The 24,547-nt window shown below is 58.7% G+C and overlaps 1 pseudogene; it reads left to right on the top strand.

Moving 5' to 3' along the window:
- Positions 1 to 1,496: 1,496 nt before the first annotated feature.
- LOC123594591 lies at positions 1,497 to 24,547 on the top strand (annotated as a pseudogene).

The following is a 24,547-nucleotide window of genomic DNA, read 5'->3' as shown; positions in this document are numbered from 1 at the left end:
TGTGTTGCGAGCACACCCTCCCCTAGTACGCCTCTTGCTGGCAGTGTCCCCACAGAGACATGGCCGTATCCTGACCCCCAGAGTCTGTGGAAGGGATCTTTTTGGACATAGGGACGTGGGGAGGGGGGCGCTTATTTCAGTGATGAATGTCCCCCTGGCCTGTCTGGTATAGGACATCAAGGTGCAGGGACGTCCACTTGGGGTGGGGGGGGGACCCGGGCGCAGGGACGTCCAAGTGGGGTCGGGGGGGGGGTACTCGGGACCGGGGTGCAGGGATGTCCACAGTGGGGTCCGGGAGGGGACCCGGGTGCAGGGACGTCCACAGTGGGGTCCAGGCTCAGATAGTAGGCACGTCCACACTGGGGTGCGAATGCGCCGGTGTTGGGTTCCCTTGCGCCCCTACCCGCCCCCCCCCCCAACTTTGGCAAAGCCAGCCAGGCTGGAGTGCTTGTCGAGGGTCCCGCCCAGTCCTGGGCCCGCGGGCCCAGCACAGCCCCTGGGACTGCACGCACACCCGCCCCCTGCTTTGAGCTCAGCTGTGCAGAGACCTGGAGTCCTGTCTGCAGTGGAGCCTGACAGTCACACGTTCTGGGGATCTGGACAACTTCGGGGCCCTGGGTCTCCCCACCTGAGGCAGGAAGGCGAGTGGAGGCCAGCCTCAGGAAGCCCGGACAGACGGGGAGGGAGGGTCTGTTCCGCAGGCAGCGGGGAGCCCCAGTGGCGGCCGCTGCCCAGGCCCCAGGAGCTCAGAGCCCCCTTTCACAGGCGGTACGTGGGGCCCCGGGCTGTGGAGGGCGGGGCCCAGGGGGCCAGTCAGGGAGCTGCCGGCCAGGAGCTGGGTCTCCAAGGAGGGAGGAAGGGAGAAAGTGGAGGAGGGGAAGGGAGGGGGAGGGGAGAGGAGAGAGAGGAGGGAAGTGGGGAAGAAAGGAGGAGGGACGAGGAGGAGGGGGAGAGGAGAAGAGAGGAAGGGGGAGGGGAAGATGAGGGAGGCGAAGGGAGGGAGGGGGAAGGAGGGGAGGGGAGAAGAGAGGGCGGAGGGAAGGAGGGGAAAGAAGGGGGAGGGTGGCAGGAGGAGGAGGCAGGGACCGCGGGGAGAGGGCGCGGAAAGAGACGCCGCGGGGCTGCTGGCGGAGAGCCCCTGAGGCAGCGCCCTGCCTCCCGGCCCCAGTGGCCGGACTGCGCTGCGGCGGAGGGCGCAGGGGGCAGTTGCGCGGGGTTCCGCTGCACACGTTGGGCTGTCCTGTGCGCGCTCTGGGTCCCGGCTGGTCTCGGGCAGGCAGGGCAGAGCCTGCACCAGGCGCACGTGCGGAGCGCCCCGCGCCCAGGAGCCGACGGGACGAGGCTCCGGGTCACCGGGGTCAGCGTCAGGGTGGGTGGGTCTGCAGGTGTGCACGTGCCCTGGGATGCGCCTCCGCTGACGCGGACGGAGGCCACACGCCCTGGCCCGGCCGGGACCGGGACAAGAGCCACTCAGGCCAGAGGGCCACACACTTCAGTAAAGGACGCGGTCGGTTTGCAGACCAACGTCCTCAGAGATCACAGGCGCCGAGGACATGAGGCCATTCAAGCTCTGATGAAAGTCCTGTTTGCTCTGGGCCTGGGGTCCAGAGTGACAGGAACAGACCGCAGCCAAAGCACGGCCAGGCTCTCAGGATGTCCTCCCATCCTGTCCCCTGACCCTGACCCCGTGGTCACACTCAGGATGCCTTCAGGGCGCCCTCCCTCCTAGTACTGACCCGGTGGTCATGCTCAGGACACCCTCCTGTCCCTGACCACCGCTGACCCCGCGGGTCCCCTCAGGGCACCTTCCCGTCCTCTGGGAGGGTCTGGACCCTGCAGGTGGGGCTGCCCAGGACGTGTGGGGCACTCCCCCGCTCCCACCACGCCCGTGCTCTCCCCGCAAGGGTCCTGCTAGGACGTGGGGGGTGCAGCCTGGGGCCCGTGTGGGGTTGGGCGTGACTGTCTGGAGGCGGCCCCTCCTCCTCGCGGGGGCGGGGGTTCCCGGCGTCCAATGGCGAGGCCAGAGTATTTTAGGAAGTGCTGGACTCCGCGGCTGAAGGTGGGCGCCTCGCCGGAAAGTCCGCTGGCGAGTCTGCGGCGCGCGGTGAGTGCCTCCGGGCGAGTCGCGGGTCCCTGCGGGGACAGTGGGGACAGGTGGGGATGGGGGCGGGGGGTCCCGGCCTGGGGCTCGGGCGGGGCGCGTCCTGGGCTCAGGCCTCGCCGGAAAGTCCGCTGGAGAGTCTGCGGCGCGCGGTGAGCGCCTCCGGGCGAGTCGCGGTTCCTGCGGGGACAGTGGAGACAGGTGGGGACAGCGGGGGGGTCCCGGGCCTGGGGCGGAGGAGGGGCACGGCACGTCCTCCGGACCGGACGGGAAGGGTTAGCAGGAGGGGCCGCCACAGGCTCGACTCCGGGCTCCGCGGCCGCGGGAACTCGCCGTGGTCAGCGCTGACCCGCTCCGGGGTGGTGAGGGCGGCAGATGCCGGTGCGTCCTCAGACCCTGCTCTGCCGCTGGCGCAGGACTTAGCGCCCCAGGTGTCATCGCGGGTCCTTGGGGCTGGGGCAGAGCCTGCGTGTGCGCAGGCGGGTTGGGGAGCGTTGGGGGCCCGTGAACGGGGACAGAATGTCACGCGGGTTTGCCGGCGGCACGTCCGTCCTTTTATTCACCTAAGAGCTATTTCCTGAGTGTGCCTGTCGCCAGCCACCACTTCCGGATGCGCCGCGTGGGCACGGAGCCACCTCCCCGAAGGCTCACGAGTGGGAGGCTGCTGTGTCTCACCTGCTTGGGCCGGGAGCCTGCAAACCTGCCCTCACCCGGGTTTTGTATAATCACCCCCCTCCTTCCCAGGGCACCCCTGAGCCGTGCCTTGATGTGATCAGAGAGGGTGGAGGCCGTCCAACTGTCGAGGGGCTGGGCTCGGGAGAGGACACGGGGTGCTGGTGCTCCCAGGACCTCTCCCAGGGGCTGGGCTCAGCGGAGGGGACCTGGGGTGTTGGTGCTCCCAGGACCTCTCCCAGGGGCTGGGCTCAGCGGCAGAGGGGACTCGGGGTGCTGGTACTCCCAGACCTCTCCCAGGGGCTGGGCTCGGCAGAGGGGACTCGGAGTGCTGGTACTCCCAGGACCTTCCCAGGGGCTGGGCTCACCGGAAGGGACTCGGGGTGCTGGGGATCCCAGACCTCTCCCAGGGGCTGGGCTCAGCAGAGGGGACTCGGGGTGCTGGGGATCCCAGACCTCTCCCAGGGGCTGGGCTCAGCGGAGGGGACTCGGGGTACTCGTGCTCCCAGACCCCTTCCAGGGGCTGGGCTCGGCGGAGGGGACATGGGGTGCTGTTGCTCCCAGGACCTTCCCTGGGGCTGGGCTCGGTGGAGGGGACTCGGGGTGCTGGGGATCCCAGACCCCTCCCAGGGGCTGGGCTTGGCGGAGGGGACTCGGGGTGCTGGGGCTCCCAGGATGTCTCTCAGGGGCTGGGCTTAGCAGAGGGGGCTCGGGGTGCTGGTGCTCCCAGGACCTCTCGCAGGGGCTGGGCTTGGCGGAGGGGACTGGGAGTTCTGGTGCTCCCAGGACCTTCCCCTGGGGCTGGGCTCCAGAGAGGACTCGGGGTGCTGGTGCTCCCACGACCTTCCCCAGGGGCTGGGCTCAGAGGAGGGGACTCGGGGGGCTGGGGCGCCGAGGAGCTCTCCCAGGTGCGGGGCAGAGGCATCTCTTCAGGTGGACATTTCACATCTACATGGAAACTGCCTTCACGCAGACAAACTAGTGCCCCGTTGGGCAGTTTCTCTGGGGTCTGCTGCTCCCACCAGCTGGTAGGAACCCTAATGCCCCAGGGGCACATTCTGGGGTGTGTGTTTCGTTACCTGTCAGCTGAAACTCACAGAGTGGTTTTCCTTGGAAGCAAAATGGTGAGCCCCTGGCAGATCTCAGGGTTCACCCAAGGCGCCTCTTCCTGGGGCCATTGAGACGTGGGCCCTGCTGGGATGGGACTGGGGAGGGCTCAGTTGGGTGTGATGAGGCCCCCTGGGTGGCAGCTGGGAGAGGCGTAGCCACAGCCCCTGCTCTGTGTGTCCTAGCTGGGGCTGACCACACTCCCAGATGAGGTCCAGCTGACACATATAGGGGTTCCTGAGGCTGGGGCTACACGGTCCCTGATCTGCCCACTTTCCAGACACCTGCATGGCCGGAGGGCAGGCGGTGGCCCATCTGCCCCTGGATGGCACAGTGCCTTGAGGAATGTCTCCTGTGTGCATAGGTCAGCCCCAGACCACCTGGATGCTTGCTGCCCCCCCAGGAGGGCCGGGGTCCCACACTCACTCCTGCAGGGACACTGATGGACTGGGTGTGAGCTGGGAGAGCCCTGGGACACACCATGAGGGAAGATGGATGGCAGGGGTGCTAGCTCTAGGACCCTCTTATGGACGGAGGTAGGGTTAGGGTTAGGGATTGGGCTTTTGTCTGCTGAGGCAGAATGAGAATCAATACTGTACTGTTGGCTGTTGGTGCACTCAACACAGTGTAGACAAGGAACAAATTTTTTCTAACCTCTTAGATTCTGGGACCAAGACCTGCAAATTAAAATGACAAAGAGGGGGGTGCCTGGGTGGCTCAGTCGGTTAAGCATCCGACTTCAGCTCAGGTCATGATCTCACAGTCTGTGAGTTCAAGCCCCCCCATCAGGCTCTGTGCTGACAGCTCAGAGCCTGGAGCTTGCTTCAGATTCTGTGTCTCCTCTCTCTCTGCCCCTCCCCTGCTCATGCTCTGTCTCTCTCTGTATCAAAAATAAATAAAAATTAAAAAAAAATATATTTTAAAATGGCAAAGAGGGGCCCCTATGTGGCTCAGTCGATTGAGCATCAGCTTATGTCACAATTTCCTGGTTTGTGAGTTTGAGCCTCGCATCAGGCTCTGCGCTAACAGTGTGAATCCTGCTTGTGATTCTCTCTCTCTCTCTCTCTCTCTCTCTCTCTCTCAAAATAAATAAATTAAATTAAGTTAAAAATAAAATTAGATAAGATGACAACAGAGGGGAGCATCTGGCTGGCTCAGTCAGTGGAGCATGCCCTCTGGACCCCGGAGTCATTGGTTCAAGCCCCATGTCGGGTGCACAGCTTACGTTATAAATAAATAAATAAGTGAAATGCCAGAAGACAGATGGACAGGGGACAGGGTTTATTCTGAATGTTTGTAGAGGCCTTCCCAGAAGAGGAGTGGACCCAGGGAGACAGTTGGACGTTAGGCCTTATCTGCCATTTCACCAAAGGTTGATGAATTTGTGTGGAACTGACAAGCCAGGGTGAAAGGGCTGGGGGTTGTAAGGACCCTAAATCCTGAGAAGGTAGCTGGCTGGGGGAGGCTAAGGGCAGGGTCAGTGTTACTCCTTGAGGCTAGTTGTGCAGACCTAAGGGGGGTGCCCTCCCCTTCCGGGTACAGGGGATGGAAGGGGACGGCTGCACAGAGGGAAATTTATACCTGCTTGCAGGCGAAGGTTAGGGTTAGGGTTAGGGTTAGACGAGGAGGGAGGAGAGTTTTTCTTGTTTCTGCTTTTCTTCAGTCTCCTTCCGCTCAAAATAACCCTTAGGGTGAAATGGCTTATTTCCAGGGAAGCCAAGTCTGACCCCCTCACTGTACATACAGAGTTTCCACGGCTGGGGACGTGCTGGGGGAAGGGGCCACGTGGGAATCTGGTGGCGGGTCACAGCTCAACCCAGGATGGGCTCCTGTCTTTGGGGCTCCCTTCCTGGGCAGGCGATGTCCTGTGCCCACCTCGTTGGCTTATCCTGAGAGTAAATTACACCCCATGCGTGTTCATCACCTGGCAGATGCTGGGAAGACAGTGGCCAGGGCCATAGGTTAAGGACCAGGAGACCTTCCCTCCTCTCCCCTAGCCCCAGACGTCTCCCCATTGCTTCTAAGGGAGCGCTGGCTTCCGTGGGAACAGATCTCAGATTCCCTGCACCACAGCCCAGCACCCCAACCCAGGGAGGCAGAGGGCAGGGTGCTGACCTGGGCCCCCAAGGTACCACCACCCCCAGGATTGAAGCCCTACACCCACAGACCTGGCCGACTGGCGTGTGAGCCCCTCTGCGCGGCGAGGGGGGCGGTGGTGGTGGAGGGATTAGCGCAAGACTGGAGCAGGGGGCACCAGCAGGGGGTAGGATGCACGCTTCGCCAGCGCCCCCCAGGAGAGTGGCTCTGGGCCCTTTGGTTTATGTCAGCAAAACTTTGTTTCCTTCCTCAGGTCGCACCGAGTGGCCCCTGATGGGTGGACAGGTAAGCGCTTCTGGCAACTTCCAGAGCTGCGGTACAAATGCAGACTGGATGTCGGCGCTGTGCCCCCTGCTCTGGGATGTGCCTCTGCACCACCTGTCCATCCCAGGTGAGGGCTTCTGCGTCCCCCAGGGGCGCGGCCGGCCATGGGGTGGGGCCTGAGTGCACGGAAACCGCAGGAACCATGCACACATGCACGCAATATAGGCACACACAAGCACGCACACAACACAGAGACTCATGCATGAACACACATGCACACAGTACAGGCACACACGCATGCACACAATATAGCACACATGCACGCACACACGTATGGACACAAGATAGACACACATACACATGCACACAGAAACAGGTACGCGTGTGCACACATGCACACGCATGTACATAGACACGCACGCATGCACACAATACGGACACACATGCACATAAGACAGACACATGTGTACACATGCATGCACACAGTACAGGCACACACATATGCACACAATATGGACACACATGCATGCACACAGTACAGGCACACACGTGCACACAATATAGGCACACACACGCATACAATACAGACACGCATGTGTGCACACACGCACACAATGTAGTCACACATATACACACACGTGCACACAATACAGACACACACACGCATGGATGTGATACAGACACACCCACGTACACATGATACAGGCACACATACACATACACACACATGTACACACAGACACACATGCACACACACACCACATGCACACACATGCACCAAATGACCGTCTTCCCTTCTCCGTCTCCTTCATTCTGATGTGGCCCAGCAGGCACGTGCACAGTCCCAGGGAGTGTGGCTGAGGGGAGATGTGATGGCATAGGGATTTGGGCTACTGCTCCCCCGCCAGTCTGTCCCTCTGTGTAGGGAACCCGCTAGCCCTTCAGCTGTAAGGACCGAGCACTGCGTTCCTGCGGGGCACCTCGAGCCGCCAGCTGGCCGTGAGCCATCCCTATCACGGGACCTGTGGGACCCTAGGTCTGGTGTGGCCAGCGCAGCTGGCTGGCAGGTCAGGCCCAGTCGAAGAGGGCTGGCAGTGCAGGGGAGGGAGAGAGGGGCTGAGGGCAGAGGAGCAGCAGAGACAGAACTCCCCCTCTGGGGACAGAACCCTCCCCTCTGAGAACAGAATCCCCTCTCTGGGGAAAGAACCCCCTCCTGGGGACAGAACCCCCTCCCTGGGGACAGAACCCTCCCCTTTAGGAACAGAACCCTCCCTCTGGGGACAGAACCCCCCCTCTGGGAACAGAACCCCCCCTCTCTGGGAACAGAACCCCCCTCTGGGGACAGAGCCCCCCCTCTGGGAACAGAACCCCCCCCTCTGGGGACAGAACCCCCCCTCCTGGGGACAGAACCCCTCTCTCCGGGACGCCTGCCAGGCCTGGTGGCCCTGAGTCCTGCTGGGCTCCGTCTGGGCCCTTGCGGCTCCAGTGGCCCCGGGACCAGTGGCCGCCGCTCCCCACTGATGAGCATGTGGGCATTACCAGCCTTTCGTTTTTGCAAAAACGAAGGGCTGTAGTGGACCCACTCCGTGTCTCCACGTCCGTGCACGTGTGGTATCTGGAGATCCTCCCTCAAAAATAAGCAGGTGTCTCACCTGGGTACATTTTTGTAGTTTCTCAGATTGAGCCACGTTTTCACCCTGTCCTAGTGCTTTCCTTTGGGATTTTACGAAGACTTCTCAAAAACGTTTCAATCCTTGATTCGAATGCAGTTTCTCTTGATGGGGCAGGACCCAGTCTGGTTATTTCCCAGATGGCTGTCTGTTGTTTGTCAGCTGGACTCCCACAGTGGCCCGAGTCCCAACACCCGAATGACTTCACAGACGAGAGTCCCTGGGGGTCAGGCTGTGTCCCCGCTGGGCCCGAGGGGTGACCACACAAACCCGATACTAGGCACTGACCAGTGCCTACAAATTCACGTCCCGCATAGCCTCAGAACGGGGCCTTTTGTGGAAATAGGGCGTTTGCCGATGTGAGTAAGTGAAGGATCTGAGATGAGCCCATCCTGGGTCAGGGTGGCCCTGAATCCAATGGCAGGTGTCCTTGTAGGAGACAGAAGGGGAGACACAGACACAGAGGAGAAGCCACGAGAAGGCAGAGGCAGAGATGAGGAGGACGGGCCCACGAGCCCAGGGACCCCTGGAGCCCCAGAAGCTGGAAGAGGCAGGAAGGACCGTCTGCTGGAGCCTCTGGAGGGACTTGGGTCCCGCCCCCTTGGGTCTCAGTGGTCCTGCCCTGCCTGGATATCAGACTTCTGGCCGCCAGAGCTGGGATACAATTAATTTTTGTTCTTTGAAGCCTCCCACTTTGTAAGGGAGCCACAAAAAACTCATATAGCCAATACATAATAATTGCAGACAAATGCAAACGTGTAAGTTAAAAAAAAATTACATTCTCTGTGACGTATATAGATTGGCCTGCAGTTTATAGTTCTATATTATAATATATATGTGAATCTATTTACATATAGGGGTAATCCATTTTTATATATAAGGATATATACTAGAAACGAAAAGAAGGCCCAACTGTCCAATTTTTGATCTACGTTTTCACTTAGCATAATATTGTCTGCATTTTCTGTATCCGCAACTATGGAGCCGCAGTATCGTCTTACTGGCTGTGTGCCCTCCGCTGACATTCGTATAGGAGTGTATGTAAGTGAGGACTGTCACTGGGCGTGGGGACCGTCCACTTCCCCATCGCAAGCTTTTCCAGGTGCATCCTGAGTCTTGGACTCTTGACCAGGTGGTGGGAGGGGAGCCCTCGCACTGCCCTCTGCCTTCATGTCACGCCCTATGGCCACGCCCCCGTCATCGGTGTCAGGAACCCCTGGCCACACCCACGTGCTCCAGGAGAGAGGTGTCACTGCTCTCACTCCCTGGTGATCACATCACAGGGCTTCCAGTTTGCCCTGGGGCCATTTTCCTTGTGGGAGGCGGTTTCCGGGTGGTTCCAGGGGATCTGCAGGGAACTCTTCTGGGACCAACAGCCACCAAGGGCCCAGGGCATGCTCTTCTTCAGGCCCGTCCCCTCCCCTCCATGCCTCGCAGAAGCAGGTGGCCTCTGGGGAGCGTGTGGGAGTTTAGCTCCCTTAGAGGTCAGATCCGGGGAGCGGGGGCAGCTGTGGGCGGTAGGGGACGCCCCAGCACCACAGGGGAAAGGGCCCCTAGTCCCCAAGGCGCCATGTCCAGGTGGCTGTGAAAGTGTCCTGGGGCCGCTGTAACAAAGGGCCACAATCTGTGTGGTTCCAAAGAGCTGTGTGAACTCACAGGGCCAGAAATCTGCACGGGTGTGACCTTTCAGTGCCCACAGGCCCGGCTCCTTCCGGAAGCCCCAGGGGGAATCCCTTTCTCTTTTCTCTGCTGCCTCCAGCCTCCGTCTTCTCCTTTCATACGTCTTCTCCTTTCATACGTTTGCGTTCGGGATTGTCCTCAGAAAGATTTCCTGGCACATTCCGACAGAGCAGGACGGCTTCGTTTTTCCAGCTAAGCCCGTAAACATCGTGGGTTCCGCTGGATGGGACACAGGGCCCAGGAATCTCTCCTGATCTCGGTGCTCACTGATTTTGTCCAGCGAGCAGAACGCCCCCGTTATAACACCTGAGATGCGTGAAACTGCGTCCGTCTTTGAAGTCAGCGCTCTGATGCGTTGATCTGTGGAATCGGCAGCACCGGGTCTCAGCGATTCCGGCAGCTTCGCTTATTTATACGTATTTGTGCTTATTTACACGGACGTCCCTGTACAACACGCGAACGTTCGCACCCAGTAAACGTGCCCCTTTCTTCTTCAAGAGTTTCTGGAAAACCTTCACGGACGTCAGTGCAGACGGACATGGGGGTGTTTCTCCAGGTCAGGGGGGCACGTTGGTGGCTCTGCTGGATGAGGATCACTTGGCACAGGAAGGTCCCCGAAACCAGGGGCGGTGTTCCCCGCGAGGAACCGCGTGGTGTCATGTGGCATCTCCTCTGTGTCTGTGTCTCTCCTCTTGTGTCCCTTAAAAGGACACCCAGGTTTAGGGCCACCCTGGTCCTGGACGACCCTGTCCCATCGGCACGGTGGGCATGAGTTTTGGGGCAGTACCCACCGCCGGGCACGGGGCGCCCGGTGGAGGGGGCTCATGGGGCGCCCGGCGGAGGGGGATCCCGGGTGCAAAGTCCCCTCGGGTTTGCTTGCAGGGAGTCACGACACCATGACGTACTGCTTGGACAAGAAGTCGCCCATTGCACAGAGCCAGTCCGGCTGCTGCAGCTGCTGGGCAAGGTCCTTCCCTGCATCACACGCCCCATCGTGCTCAAGTGGTCCACCACCCAGGTGAGGGGCGCGCGGCCCTGGGGCCGGCCGATCAGGGCCATCTGCCGGGTGGGTGCCCTCCCTGGCAGGGCAAACACTATTGAAAACAGACGTCCGGCCAACCCAGCCCAGCAGCCATAAACAATGCACGTCCCCATGTCTTTGTGAGGTGTTTTGCTGGCTGGAGGCAGGCCCTCACGGAATCCCACTTCAGAGCCCCCAGTCCTGGGGAACCTCCTCTGGGCCGTGCCGTTGTCCAGAAGCCTGTTTTAGAGACGGGCACACGTTTGAAAAGGAGGAGAAAGAACCCACAATGACAGGTTTCTGCCCTGAATGCTCAGGGAGGGACAGGGAGGGGCCGGGTCCCCACATCCTGGGAGGGGTCAGTCTCCTGTCTGATTGGGGTTTGCTCAAACTCCCTGCAGGCCTCTGCTCCTGGGGGTCTGAGGGCATTGTGAGCACTGGGGTGGGGGGGTCGTCCTGGGGTAGGGTGTACATGGAGAGGAAGGTCCGGGTGACGTGCAGTCTGAGGGTGACCTGGGGCATCCCGGTGGGGGGTGGGGTGACCCACAGGGACCCGGTGGAGGGTGGCTAGAGCAGACCCAGGGTGACCTGGGGCGTCCTGGTGGGGGATGGGGAGAGCAGACTCAGGGAGACCCAGGGCATCCTGGGGTGGGGTGGGGTGACCCGGAGGGTCCCGGTGGGGGGTGGGGAGAGCAGACCCAGGGTGACCCATGACATCCTGCTGGGGAATGGGGAGAGCAGACCCAGGGTGACCCGGGGCATCCCGGTGGGGGGTGGGGAGAGCAGACCCAGGGTGACCCGGGTGTCCTGGTGGGGGGCGGGGAGAGCAGACTCAGGGAGACCCAGGGCATCCTGGTGGGGGGTGGGGTGACCCGGAGGGTCCCGGTGGGGGGTGGGGAGAGCAGACCCAGGGTGACCCATGGGGAGAGCAGACCCAGGGTGACCCGGGTGTCCTGGTGGGGGGCGGGGAGAGCAGACTCAGGGAGACCCAGGGCATCCTGGTGGGGGGTGGGGTGACCCGGAGGGTCCCGGTGGAGGGGTGGGGAGAGCAGACCCAGGGTGACCTGGGGCATCCCGGTGGGGGGTGGGTGTGGGAGAGCAGACCCAGGGTGACCTGGGGCGTCCTGGTGGGGGATGGGGAGAGCAGACTCAGGGAGACCCAGGGCATCCTGGTGGGTGGGGTGGGGTGACCCGGAGGGTCTCGGTGGGGGGTGGGGAGAGCAGACCCAAGGTGACCTGGGGCATCCCGGTGGGGGGGGGGGTGTGACAGCAGACTCAGGGTTGGGGGGGGCAGGCAGCTGGCAGTATGGCCATCACTGACACAGTGTCAGTGAGGGAGGAGAGGCACGTGATGGTTCCAGGTTCTGGCAGCAACACAGGACCCACCTGGGGAGCAGCCCAGCCCCCCACCGCCGCTTGTGGGGGGCTCAGGGGTCCGATTCTCTGCTCCCTGGACGTGTGCATTGGAAACTCCGGGTTCCCGGAGGCCCCAGTCCCGGGCTCTGTGCTTTGTAATCGCTGCGCAGCAGAGGAATTCAAAGTCACAAGGGCAGCAGGAATCCTTCTGGAGACCTGCCTGTCTGGAATGTGGAGAAACCAGATTCCCTACTTGTGTGAGGTGCTTGCACTGGCCAGCCTGAAATGTCACCACAGAGCCCTGCGGGAGGGGTCAGCGGGTTCGCTGCCGTCCCGGAGATGGGGTCCCGCAGTGCTGGGGGTCCCAAGATGCTGGGGTCCCACCGAGCTGGGTCCCCGTGGTGCTGGGGTCCTGGGTGGTTCTGGTCCCATGGTGCTGGGGGCCTGTGATGCTGGGGTCTTGAGTGGTGATGGGTCTTGCGGTGCTGGGGTTTCATGGTGCTGGGTCCCCCCAGAGCTGGGTCCTCGTGGTGCTGAGTCCTACATGGTGGTGGGTCCCGTGGTGCTAAGGTCCTGAGTAGTGATGAGTCCCAGCAGTACTGGGGTCCTGGGTGGTTATGGGTCCCATTGCTGGGGTCTCCGTGTGCGCAGTCTCATGGTGCTGGGGGCCTGTGCTGCTGGGTCCTGAGTGGTGATGGGTCCCGTAGTGGTGGGGTCCTGGACGGTGCTGGGGTCCCACAGAGCTGGGTCCCCGTGGTGCTGAGTCCTACATGGTGGGGGGTCCCATGGTCTAGGGTCCTGAGTGGTGATGGGTCCCAGCAAGTGCTGGGGTCCCGCAGTGCTGGGATCCTGGGTGCTGGGTCCCACGGTTTCTGGGGACCCCAGAGTGTTGGGTCTCTCAATGCTGGGTCTTATGGTGCTGGGTCCCGTGGTGCTGGGTCCTACGTGGTGGTGGGTTCCCGTGGTGCTAGGGTCCTGAGTGGTGATGGGCCCAGCAGTGCAGGGGTCCTGGATGGTGCTGGGGTCTTGGGTGGTTATGGGTCCCATTGCTGGGGTCTCTGGTGCTGCAGTCTCATGGTGCTGGGGGCCTGTGATGCTGGAGTCCTGAGTGGTTGATGGTCCCGACGGTGCTGGGGTCCCACGGTGCTGGGGGCACACAGTGCTGGGGTCCTGGGTGCTGGGTCCCCACAGTGCTAGCATCCTGGGTGCTGGTCCCTACGGTGCTGGGTCCCCACGTTTGGGGTCCCCACAGTGTTGGGTCTCTCAGTGCTGGTGTCCTCATTGTGCTGGGGGCCTGTGATGCTGGGGTCCTGAATGGTGCTGGGTCCTGCGGTGCTGGGGTTTCATGGTGCTGGGTCCCCACAGAGCTGGGTCCTACATGGTGGGGGGGTCCCGTGGTGCTAGGGTCCTGAGTGGTGATGGGTCCCAGCAGTGCTGGGGTCCTGGACAGTGCTGGGTCCCCACAGTGCTGGGTCTCTCAGTGCTGGGGTCTCCTTGTGCTGGGCCCTACAGTGCTGGGGTCTCATGGTGCTGGGTCCCCGTGGTGCTGGGGTCTCATGGTGCTGGGGGCCATGAGGAGGTCTGGGGTGGGGGTATGCTGTTGTAAAGTCTGGGTGCCTCCAGGGAATCGGTTGAGGAAATAACCAGAACCGCTGGTTCATAAGCACCGGCCACAGGAAAGCATATGGGGTGCGTCCACAGCCGGGAAGGTGTGCACACCGTGAGTTTGCTGCAGAAACGCCCCAGGTCACACGGTGCCATCGCTAATGCACACCGTTCGGGGAAGACGCACCGGGAGGGCATCATGTTAAGTTTGTAGCTCACACACCGAGGGGAAGGGGCAGGAACGCCCCATCCAGCTCCAGGGAGGTTCTCGGCCGCAGCCCCCCTGTTGCGTCCCCAGGTGTAGGCAGGGATCCGTCCTGGGCGGTCAGACCGCGCGTGCGTCCTGTGACGACCTCCTCAGATCCCGCGGCTTTACTAACTGACCCCACGAGCACCTATTTTACATTCTGAAAATACACCATACGCATCTGAAGGGGTGTTTTACGGGAGAAAATGTGCACTTCTCAGTCCTGTCCGTCCACGACCTCAGCCCACCTGAGGCACAAGCCTGTGCCCCAGGGAGTAGCCAGCTGGGTGCTTTCCTCTCCCCCGGAGTCTGCTCCTGCAGAGAGCTTGGGGTCCCTGAGCGAGGGCCGACCTGGGCGTCAAGGCCCCTCGCAGGTGGTTCTGCACGGTGGGGGGAGAGGGGGGCGCACCTGGCTGGACCTCGCCCCCCCCCCACACACAGTAGGGGACACGAAAGCCTCTAGGTAGCCTCCTGAGCCCGAGTGCTGCATGTTTCCACAGGGGGGCTCACAGGAGGGACCCTGGCTCCCTGCAGGGGCCGCAAGGATGTACCAAATTACTTCACTCTCGCTTTTTCCATTGTCACGTTGTGTGGGAGGGTGCGGCCTTTCCCTCCTTTACCCTCTCTGGATTGGATTCCTTCCTGCCTGTCCTTCTGCTGTTTGTGGCGTGGGGACGGTGCCCACCTCCGCTGACCCTCCTCGCGCGTCCTGACCGCCAAGGGTGCAGGTGCGGCCCTGGGGGCCTGGCTCAGGGCTGCTGAGGCCCAGAGAGCGTTCCTTCCCGGTGCCTGCCCCGGGCGAGGGGGAGGCGGGACCCTGCGGGCAGCGCCGAGGGGGCGTGGACGGCAGGACAGGGCCTCCCCAGGCCTCCGTCTGTGGCTCACCGTGGCCAGTGTCACCCGAAAGCATGTGCCCGAGTGCCAGGCGTGCGCGGCGTCCGGACCGCAGCCGGCACCTAGAACAGCTCTTGATTCGACCTCAGACAGCGTGGCCCAGAGGGGGGGCATCTCCGGCCGGACCCTGAGCCCTGGGGGGGGGGGGGCCGTGAGCCGAGGCGGGAGCCCCACGGCCCCCAGCAGCGACGACGGAGCTCTGTCCACAGGTGCTGGGTGTCACGGAGCAGCTGGACGCCGGGGTGCGGTACCTGGACCTGCGGGTCGCGAGCACATGCCGGAGGGTTCGGAGAAGAACCTGCACTTCGTGCACATGGTGTACTCGACTGCGCTGGTGGAGGTGCGGGGGGAGGGGGGATGGTGTACTCGACTGCGCTGGTGGAGGTGTGGGGGGTGCAGGGGGTCACGGGGTTGGGAGGGGGGGCGCGGGGGAGGGCGCGGGGGAGAAGGGGAATGCGAGGAGGAAAGGGAGGTCGCCAAGGGGCGGCGGGCGAGGGGGGGCGCAGGAGGCTGGGGTGCTGGAGGGCTGTGGCAGGGAGGACTGCATGCGGTGATGCGCATCCTTGTGGGGTCCGGCAGTCCAGAGGTTACGACTCTTGACCTCCTGGGTTTTGCAAACCTGGGGCCGCTTGTCTTCCTGCCTTTGGTTGGGCCTGGGGCGTCTTGCACTGTCTCCTCACCACATACCTGAGTGGCTCTGAAGTCCGAATAGGAGGAGTCACCGTCCCGCTCAGCCTGACTCCCCCCTGCCATCCAGGACGCCTGGGGCCGGGTGACACCATTCCGGGACCTCACTCCACATGCCACTTGCCGGGCTTTGCGTGTTCCCTGCACTTGCAGACTCCACACCTTTGCACACACGGTGCCCTGTGCAGTGAGGGTGCACACAGGTGGTCACACACACACACACACACACCCCTCCCTGTTCAGTGAGCATGCACACACGTGGCCCCACACACACACACACACACACACGCAGACACATACACTCCTGTGCAGTGAGCGTGCACACACGTGGCCACACACACACACACACATGCAAGCAAGCGTATGCTTCTCCCAGAGCATAATGGCTGGCGGCCCGGCGGTTGTTGGTGAGGCTGCATTGGCTATTTGTTGGCCCAGGACCCAGGCCCGTTTGCCCAGTGGGTTCTGTTTGCGGAAGGCCCTTGGGCCTGTGGGAGTGTCCTCAGCTCCCTGGCCCCTCTCAGGACAGTCCCGACTGAGCTCCTCTCTCTCCTCCTCGCAGGACACCCTCAAGGAGATCTCAGAGTGGGCTGGAGAGCCACCCCCAGGGAGGTGGTCATCCTGGCCTGCAGGGACTTCGATGGCCTTACGGACAACCTGCATGAGTACCTAGTGGCCTGTATCAACAACATCTTTGGGGACATGCTGTGTCCCCGAGGGGTAGGAAGGGCCCCTTTGGCGCAGGTGGGGGGCAGGAGTATGATTGTAGACTCCCCTGCCTGCTTGGTTCTGCTGTGCATGATGGTGAGATAATTCCGGTGCTGGGGGTGGGGGCGCTGCTGGAGTGCTCTCTGTGATGCGCCCAAGGAGAAAGACCACGGCCCACCCCCCGCCCACAGAGTGCCCTGGCACCACTGTGCCACATACACAACCTGGGAGTGCGAGGTCCAGGCGGGGACGAGGCTGGGAGTGTGAGGTCCAGGCAGGGCCGAGGCCTGTCTCCCGGGCACGTAGACCCGTCTTCCCCCTGTGTCCTCACGTGGTCGTCCCTCTGTGCATGTCTGTGTCTTTACCCGCCCTTCTCCAGTCCTATTGGATCAGGGCTCATCCTAATGATCTGATTTTACCTCCGTTATCTACTTCAAGACCCCACCTCCAAATACAGTCACGTTCTGGGGTATCGGGGTGAGGACTTCAACTTAAGAATTCAGAGGGGACACGGTTGAGCCCACAACACACCTGGTCTTTGTGATCCAGATAATTGGTGCCATTTGCTGGCGACGGCTGGAGTGACCCTCCCTGGGTCTCCGGGAAGCTGAAAAGTTAACTCCATATCCATTTGGGGTCCATTTTACATCACTTTGTTGGGCGTTTCTCCAAGTTCGTCCTATGAGCCTGGTCTGGGGCCAAAACAAGACAGTGGGCTGCTGTGACCCAGGGCACCCAGGTGCTCGGGGCTTCTGAGGGAAGGTGGCAGGAGCAGCTGTTAGGGGACAGACCGCCAGGCTGAGTCTCCAGAGGGAACGTCACAGAGGGGAGACGGAAGAGGGTGGGAGGTCCACGTACAAAATCACTGGTCCTTCGAGCACTGGTCCTTGTAGTAACACGTGCTTGACCTTCCTGACACACCTGGCTATTCGAGGGGCAGGGCCTCTGGGGGGTCAGCGTGAGCTCAGGGTGCTGTTGGTAACACTTCTGTCTGGGTCCCCGATATTCCAGAGGCCAAGGAGCAGTTGTAGATGCTGCCTGCCCCCCCGCTCATGTCCCTACTACAGGCACCCCAATGATGCCACATCCCTGCGTCTCTCAGACACCCTGATAACCGACCACCGTTGCTCTCAGACACCCCGATCCTCCACCATCAGTGTCTCTCACACTCCCTGATCCTCCACCATCAGTCTCTCACCCCCATCTTCCACCATCAGTCTTTCTCACCCTCTCTCCACCATCAGTTTCTCTCAGACACCCTCATCCTCCACCATCAGTCTGTTTCACTCCCCAATCCTCCACCATCAGTCTCTCACCCCCATCCTCCACCATCAGTCTCTCACCCTCATCCTCCACCATCAGTCTCTCACCACCCCATCCTCCACCATCAGTCTCTCACCCTCATCCTCCACCATCAGTCTCTCACCCCCATCCTCCACCATCAGTCTCTCACCCTCATCCTCCACCATCAGTCTCTCACACACCCCGATCCTCCACCATCAGTCTCTCTCACCCTGTTCTCCACCACCAGTCTGTTTCACTCGCCAATCCTCCACCATCAGTCTCTCACCCCCATCTTCCACCATCAGTCTTTCTCACCCTCTCTCCACCATCAGTTTCTCTCAGACACCCTCATCCTCCACCATCAGTCTGTTTCACTCCCCAATCCTCCACCATCAGTCTCTCACCCCCATCCTCCACCATCAGTCTCTCACCCCCATCTTCCACCATCAGTCTTTCTCACCCTCTCTCCACCATCAGTCTCTCTCAGACACCCTCATCCTCCACCATCAGTCTCTCTCACACACTCAATCCTCCACCATCAGTCTCTCACCCCCATCCTCCACCATCAGTCTCTCACACTCCCCGACCAGTCTCTCTCAGGTACCCGCTACTCCTCCTTCCTCTCCAGGAGGTGCCGACATTGAACCAGCTGTGGACACGCGGCCAGCAGGTCATTCTGTCCTACGAGGAGGCGAGTGTCGTGAGCCGGCACAGGGAGCTGTGGCCTGGGATCCCCTACTGGTGGGGGGACCAGGTGAAACCCCAGGAGCTCATCCACTACCTGGAGCACATGAAGAGGTGTGGCCGCCCAGGTGAGCAGTGTGGGTCGGTCACACATGGCACCTGCAGGGCTCACACACACGTTATCGCCCACAGGTTTGCTTTTGGCTCTTGGGGAAGAACTTTAGAAGTCATGTGGCGTGTGTGTGTGCGCGCGTCACATGTATGGACACGTGTGTGGCTGTGTGCGCACGTGTCTTACGTGGGTACGTGTACATGTGTGCACGGATGCACAGAGGTACAGATAAGTCCATACACACGACGCGGTTTGAAGTGTTGGGGTTCTGAGCCGATGGCCAAGAAAGAACGGATTGTTGCGCTATCTTGGGTGCAAACAGGTGCTTTTATTACAGCGGGGGGGACAGGACTGTGGGCGGAACGGGGTTGTGAGGGGTGACTGATACTTGGGAGGTGGGGGAGGTGAAGGGAAGGAAGTTCCAGAAGGACTTTCATATGCTAACGAGGACTCGGGAGGCTGGAGGCCTGGCTATTGTCAAGCTAAGGTCATTTCCCCTCTAGCAACGCATGAACTTCAAGAGGGTAGGGAGTTGCTGGAGAGATGTTTCACTCTGAGGGTGTCAAGAGTTCGCCAGTGGCCGCAGGTTATAAGGACATTTAATACGCATCTCTGCCTCTGTTTCCCACATCTTTCCCCCTGAACAATGTTGACTTTTAAATCTTTGGGTTTTTTTTTTAAATTTTTTAAACGTTTATTTATTTTTGAGACCGAGAGAGACAGAGCATGAATGGGGGAGGGTCAGAGGGAGGGAGACACAGAATCCAAAACAGGCTCCAGGCTCTGAGCTGTCGGCACAGCACAGAGCCCGACGCGGGGCTCGAACTCAGTCTCTCTCCCTGTGCCCCCTCCCCAACTCTCTCTCTCAATCTAGAGGTAAAAATAAAAACAAACAAAACCAAAACCCCAAAAAAAACTAAAAAAATAAAAAAATAGTATCTACAAAGACGTGTTGTTGAAACATAATTTTTCCCTGCAATTACCCTCATTTGGAGAAGTAGCCAAGTCAAGACTCATCTGTTTGTAAACCGAATCCAGTGCTAATAAACTTGGCCTAATTATTTACATCACCTCAGCAGGAATAGTGATAAGCCATACAGATTTTTCAAAATTTGCTTTGCAAATTTCGTAAGGAATCTCTCAACTGAGCCAAGCTTAGCCTCTCCAGGCCAGAAGCCAAGCCAAGTACTTCCGTCAGACCTGCCTGCTGTACCTGGAGAAATGGGGCCAACTCCTCGTCACGAGGTCCCCAAAATATCCTGAGGTTCCTGCACCTGCCAGGAAGTGACCTGTACTCGCCTGGTGAGGCGGCTGCTGGGAGCTCTGTGAGCAGGTAACCCGGCCGACGTTTTTCCCAGGGGCTCGATGGCTCCGCGTTTCGTAAAGTCAACCTTAGTTCCTTAGAGCTGTCTGGTCATCTGTGAGTCTACACAGGTCAACTCGCAAATAGGACATTCCGTCAAAGCCTTGGTAAAATAACCAATGGTCCCAATGGCGTCCTGTGACAAGAACGGGTTCTTATCGAACTTATGTAAATGATTCTAATTGCCAGGAAAGAAAGAAGACTCACTGAGGGTTTGTGAATTTCAGAGGGTTCAGGGAGAAGAAAAGTTAGAAGCTTTAGTCTGTTCCCAATTTAAAACTTTATCATATTCCTGTAACTCATAGATCTCTCAAGAGAAAGTTTCCTTAATCTGGAAAAGAAAACATTTTTGGTTTAGTTGTGGGAATTTTTACCAATTTCAGTTTTAGGATTTTACCCATGTCAAAAAACCTGTATTTGTCAAAACCTTTTTTACGAATTCCTTGCAGATGAAACCATTGTCACAAGAGAATAACGATAAATGAGGAAAGACTCAGAAATGGACACGGTTAAAGATCTGGTGAGAGATTACAACGTAGCTGGCAGGGAAATTCGGCTATTTCTGTGACACAGAACAAGTCAGTAATCAGATTATCAAGCGATGGGCCTCATAAACAAACGTTAAAACTTTAGGAATTTTGGGGCACCTAGGTGGCTAAGTCATTTCGGTCGGATGAGTGTCAAACTCTTGATTTCGACCTCCCCTGCTCAAGCTCGCTGGTGCAAAAAGAAAATAAACTTAAAAAAAAAAAAAAACACTTTAGGAATTGCATAGTCTCCAGAATAGTTCTAGCATTTGCCCTAAGACCTATTATTTGTTTAATGATGCTTCCTGAGTCACCTAATGTACCAAAGAAGCAAATCCTAATTGGTCAAAAAGACTTTATTTACAATTTAAATCTTGGGGAAGTTTGTTTAAAAAAGACTTAAAGAAGTTACAAAGCACACGCCTTAATAGGATTACCTACCATCACAAAGTTATTTATTTAACCAAGGAGGCAATAAAAGATTCCAAAGGCAACAAGTTTTGTAGGGGTTATACAGTTATTAGCAAAATTTAGCTCTTTTAACACTGAGATTTAAGTAATCAAAGGACCTGATAAACAGAAAATGTAGAAACTGGCTTTCTTAGCAGGTAACATAGAAAAAAAAAAAAAAAAAAAAAAAAACCTTTGTTTACATGTTCTTATCAAAAGCAGGCTAACAATAAAAAAAAAACGTCCTTTTTTATAACAGAGAAATCAGAATTTCAAACTTATACCAGTGTACTTTTAAAATCCACTCATTATGGGGCACCAGGGTGGCTCAGCTGGTTAAGAATCTCAAACTCTTGGTTTCAACTCAGGTCATGATCTCACAGTTTGTGAGTTTGAGCCCCACATCGGGCTCTGCGCTGACAGTGTGGAGCGTCTCTCTCTCTCTCAAAATAGATAAACATAAAAAAATCCACTCATTTCAACTTTAGTCCTGACCACATACAAAATTCCTTTCCAAAGATTTCCCTTCATAAACCTTCTACACCTTTTTTTTTCATCCAGTGTTGTTTCCCTTATTTCCATCAAGGTTAATTACATTTAGCAGCATTTTCAAAAATGTTTTTTTAGTTTTGAGAATGACTGTGAGTGGGGGGAGGGACAGAGTGAGAGGAAGATAGAGGATGTGAAGCCGGCTCCAGGCTCTGTGCTGAGAGCAGTGAGCCAATGTGGGGCTTGAACCCACGAACCACGCGATCATGACCTGAGCGGAAGCCAGACGCTTTAACGACTAAGCCACCCGGGTGCCCCATTTAGCAGAATTTTTCGTGTTAGAAACCTTAGTCTCCAGTGGAAATTAAACTGGTAACCATTTGTTAAACTGTTAAGCCAGAAGTCTCTAGATGGCAGATTTATGAATCTAAAATTTAAAGCACAAAATTAAATGAAAAAATTTAAGCACAAAGCATGTTTTCCAGCAGATTTAAATGCCTCTTAGTTCCTCTGCAATAAAAAGCCCGAAAAGCCACAAACCTACGTTCAGTAATCAATCCATGCTTCAGTGCCACGTCCTATTAGGGAAAGGTCTGGATGTCCAAGGAATTCAGTCCAATTTATCATCGCAGCAAAGCTTTAAAGGGTCTCAGGTCACTACAGACTTTGAAAGCTATCTTTAACAAGCACGCGTGAAAACTGAGACAAAAATCAAGCATTTTAAGTCGTCTTTTTGCTGACTAGTTGTGACAGAGAGAACTCGACCTGACCTCACCTTTAGTGAGCCCGAATAGAATAGCAGCGTGGTATTTAAGGCTCATGAGTCTTAAAGACAGGTGCATCTTAAGTAAACTGACAAATTTAAATTAGTTTAAATACCGAATTATATTCCGTTTGTGTCCATTTTGAAAGTCAATCAGCTTGTTCCCCACTGTCAGTTTTTCCAGGACGCGGGCAGGGGACCCTCTGAAGTGGGTGCTGTGAGGGTTAGGGTTAGGGTTAGGGTTAGGGTTAGGGTTAGGGTTAGGGTTAGTTTGCTCCTTGCGGGGAGGGGAGGGGGAGCCCGGGCTCCGAGCTGGGCCAGGAACTGGTGGTGGGCCAGGAACCGGTGGTGGGCCAGGAACTGGACCACCCAAGGTGGTGCAAAATAAGGAGGAGAGGGCAAAAGAGGAGAGACACCCCAGAAGGCAGAGAATGGGGTTCCCGATGGATTCTAAGCCTCGTAGGCTCGGACAGATGAGGAGACACCGTGGGGTTTTCCACCACAGTGGACGCGTGCTGTTTTCACAGCTGCTTGGGAACATTCCAGAAAAGTCCCCGTCCCGAGGCAGACTAACCACAGCTGGCTCCGATGATCGCGGCCGTTAGTCCGGGAAATGACGGAAATGACTTCGGAGAAGCCCCCCTGCATCTATTTGACGAGGAACAGACAGGGTCAGCGTCCCCTTTGCTAGGATGGCCTGGGTGCCATCGGGAGGCGACGCCTGTCTACATAACTATCGCAAGGGAGTTTGCTGGCCTGGGCCAGACACATCCTGCCAGAGCCGCTTAGGTCCGGGCTGATGTGGAAAATGTTGGGGTTCAGAGCCGGCAGCCCAGCAAGCATTCTCGAGACGTTTTTGGTGCTACGGGTGGCTTTATTAAAGCGCAGGGACCGGGCCGTGGGTGGGAAGTGCTGCTCTGGGATGGAGGAGAGGTGGTTATACACTCGTGTGAGCTGGGGGAGGTGAGGTCAAGGGAAGCGCCCAGAAGGACCTTCGTATGCTAAGGAAGATCAGGGATCCTCGGGGATCTGGAGGCCCAGACTGGCGGCTGGCGTCAGGCTACCGGTGTTTTTCCCTCTCTAGAGAAGCCTGAACGTTAGGACAGAGGACGTTCCCGGAGAAATCCCGGACTCGGCGAGTGCCGTCCAGTGACCGTCAGTGGGCCGCAGGTTGTAAGAGATTCCCTTGTGTCTGCGTTTCCTTTTTGCTTTAATTCCCCACGTCACATACACACGCACGTACGCACATCCACGAGACATCGACGTGTGTGTACGTACGTGGGACACACACCTGTGGTATCGGTAGCGAGGTGCGGAGACTCGGGTCTACAGCCTGCCCCAACTCTGCTCTGCAGCTGTGCGACACGCGTCGTGGGCAGTGTGCTGTGCTCGCGCCCACACGGCGCGGTACAGACTCTCCACGCGTGCTGCACACGCACCCACACGGGCGGTGCCCGACCCACATGCGCTCCACAAGCATCCACACGTCCTCTACACGTACCCACATGCATGCTCTAGACGACCCACACGTTCTACACGCACCCACACGCGCTCTCACACACACACAGGCTAACACACACACACACACGCGCGCTCCCCACGCAACCCACACACTCCGAGCATGCCTCCTGCTCGCACTGTCACGCCTCTGTGTGCTCACAAACCTGTTTCAGATGAACATAAGGCCCGGCCCCAAGGCCCCCCGAGAAGCAGGGTGTGACGTGGGTATGTGTATCTCGCGCTCTCGTGTTTCTCTGGTTGACAAGCGTGCACTCTGAGGGCTAGAAGGAAAACCGTCGGCGGGAGACACCGAACGTCTGACACGTGGCCGCCGGCCAACTCGCCTGTGGTGGGGGTGGGGGGCTCTCAGACCTTTGTCCAGGGGTTCCAAACCACACAGGTGCTGAGCCCCTCCCAGAGATTCTGCGATGTGTATGAGGATTCTGGGCCACCCCCCCCCCCCGAAATCTACTGGCTGACACGCGGTGTGTGAGTGTCCATTTGCCGCTGTGACAAATAGTGGTTATTGTGTCCACCACACGGGTGGGACGTGCACGTCGCTGGGGACATTATTCCATCCAGCACGTGGGACATCTTGGGGACATTCGTGTGTCCGCCCGCTCAGGGTCCAAGGGGTGGACGTCTGTGGGGACATTAGTGTGTCCGTCATGTGGGGGGGTCGGGGCATGGTCATCTCTGGGGACGTTATTCCGCCCACACTCACGGGAATTAAGACACGCACATCCCTGCGGACATTATCTGTCCCATGCTGGGTGGCAGGAGTCTGGCACTGATGTGGACACGTGTGTCCCCCGCCGTCGGAACCCTTAATCTGCACGCGGCTCTGAGAGTCTGCTCAGAAGCGTGTGGACACGAGGGCGGGGGAGCCTGACGGCCGTGGCACCGGCTTCCTCTCCTTCCTGTTCCAGGCGGGCTGTTCGTGGCGGGCATCAACCTGACGGGAGAACCTGACGTACATCCTGGCGCACCCGTCCGAGTCCTTGGAGAAGATGACGCTCCCAACCTGCCGTACCTGCGCGCGTGGGTGCGTGAGCAGTGCCCTGGGCCGGGCGTGCGGTGCACCAACATCATCGCGGGGGACTTCATCGGGGCGGACACGTTTTGTCAGCGATGTCATCAGGCTCAACGACAAGCTGCTGCGATGCTGACACGGAGCACGGGCGCAGGTGGGGGGGGGCAGGTGGGATGCGGGGCAGGGTCACACCTTCCCCCATCCACGGAGCGCCCCTGCGGGTGACACCCAGC

This window comes from Leopardus geoffroyi, chromosome X (genome assembly GCF_018350155.1).
Source record: "Leopardus geoffroyi isolate Oge1 chromosome X, O.geoffroyi_Oge1_pat1.0, whole genome shotgun sequence".
NCBI lineage: Eukaryota > Metazoa > Chordata > Mammalia > Carnivora > Felidae > Leopardus > Leopardus geoffroyi.
The sequence above is the reverse complement of the archived record's forward strand: the minus strand, read 5'-3'. Positions and strand labels throughout refer to the sequence as shown.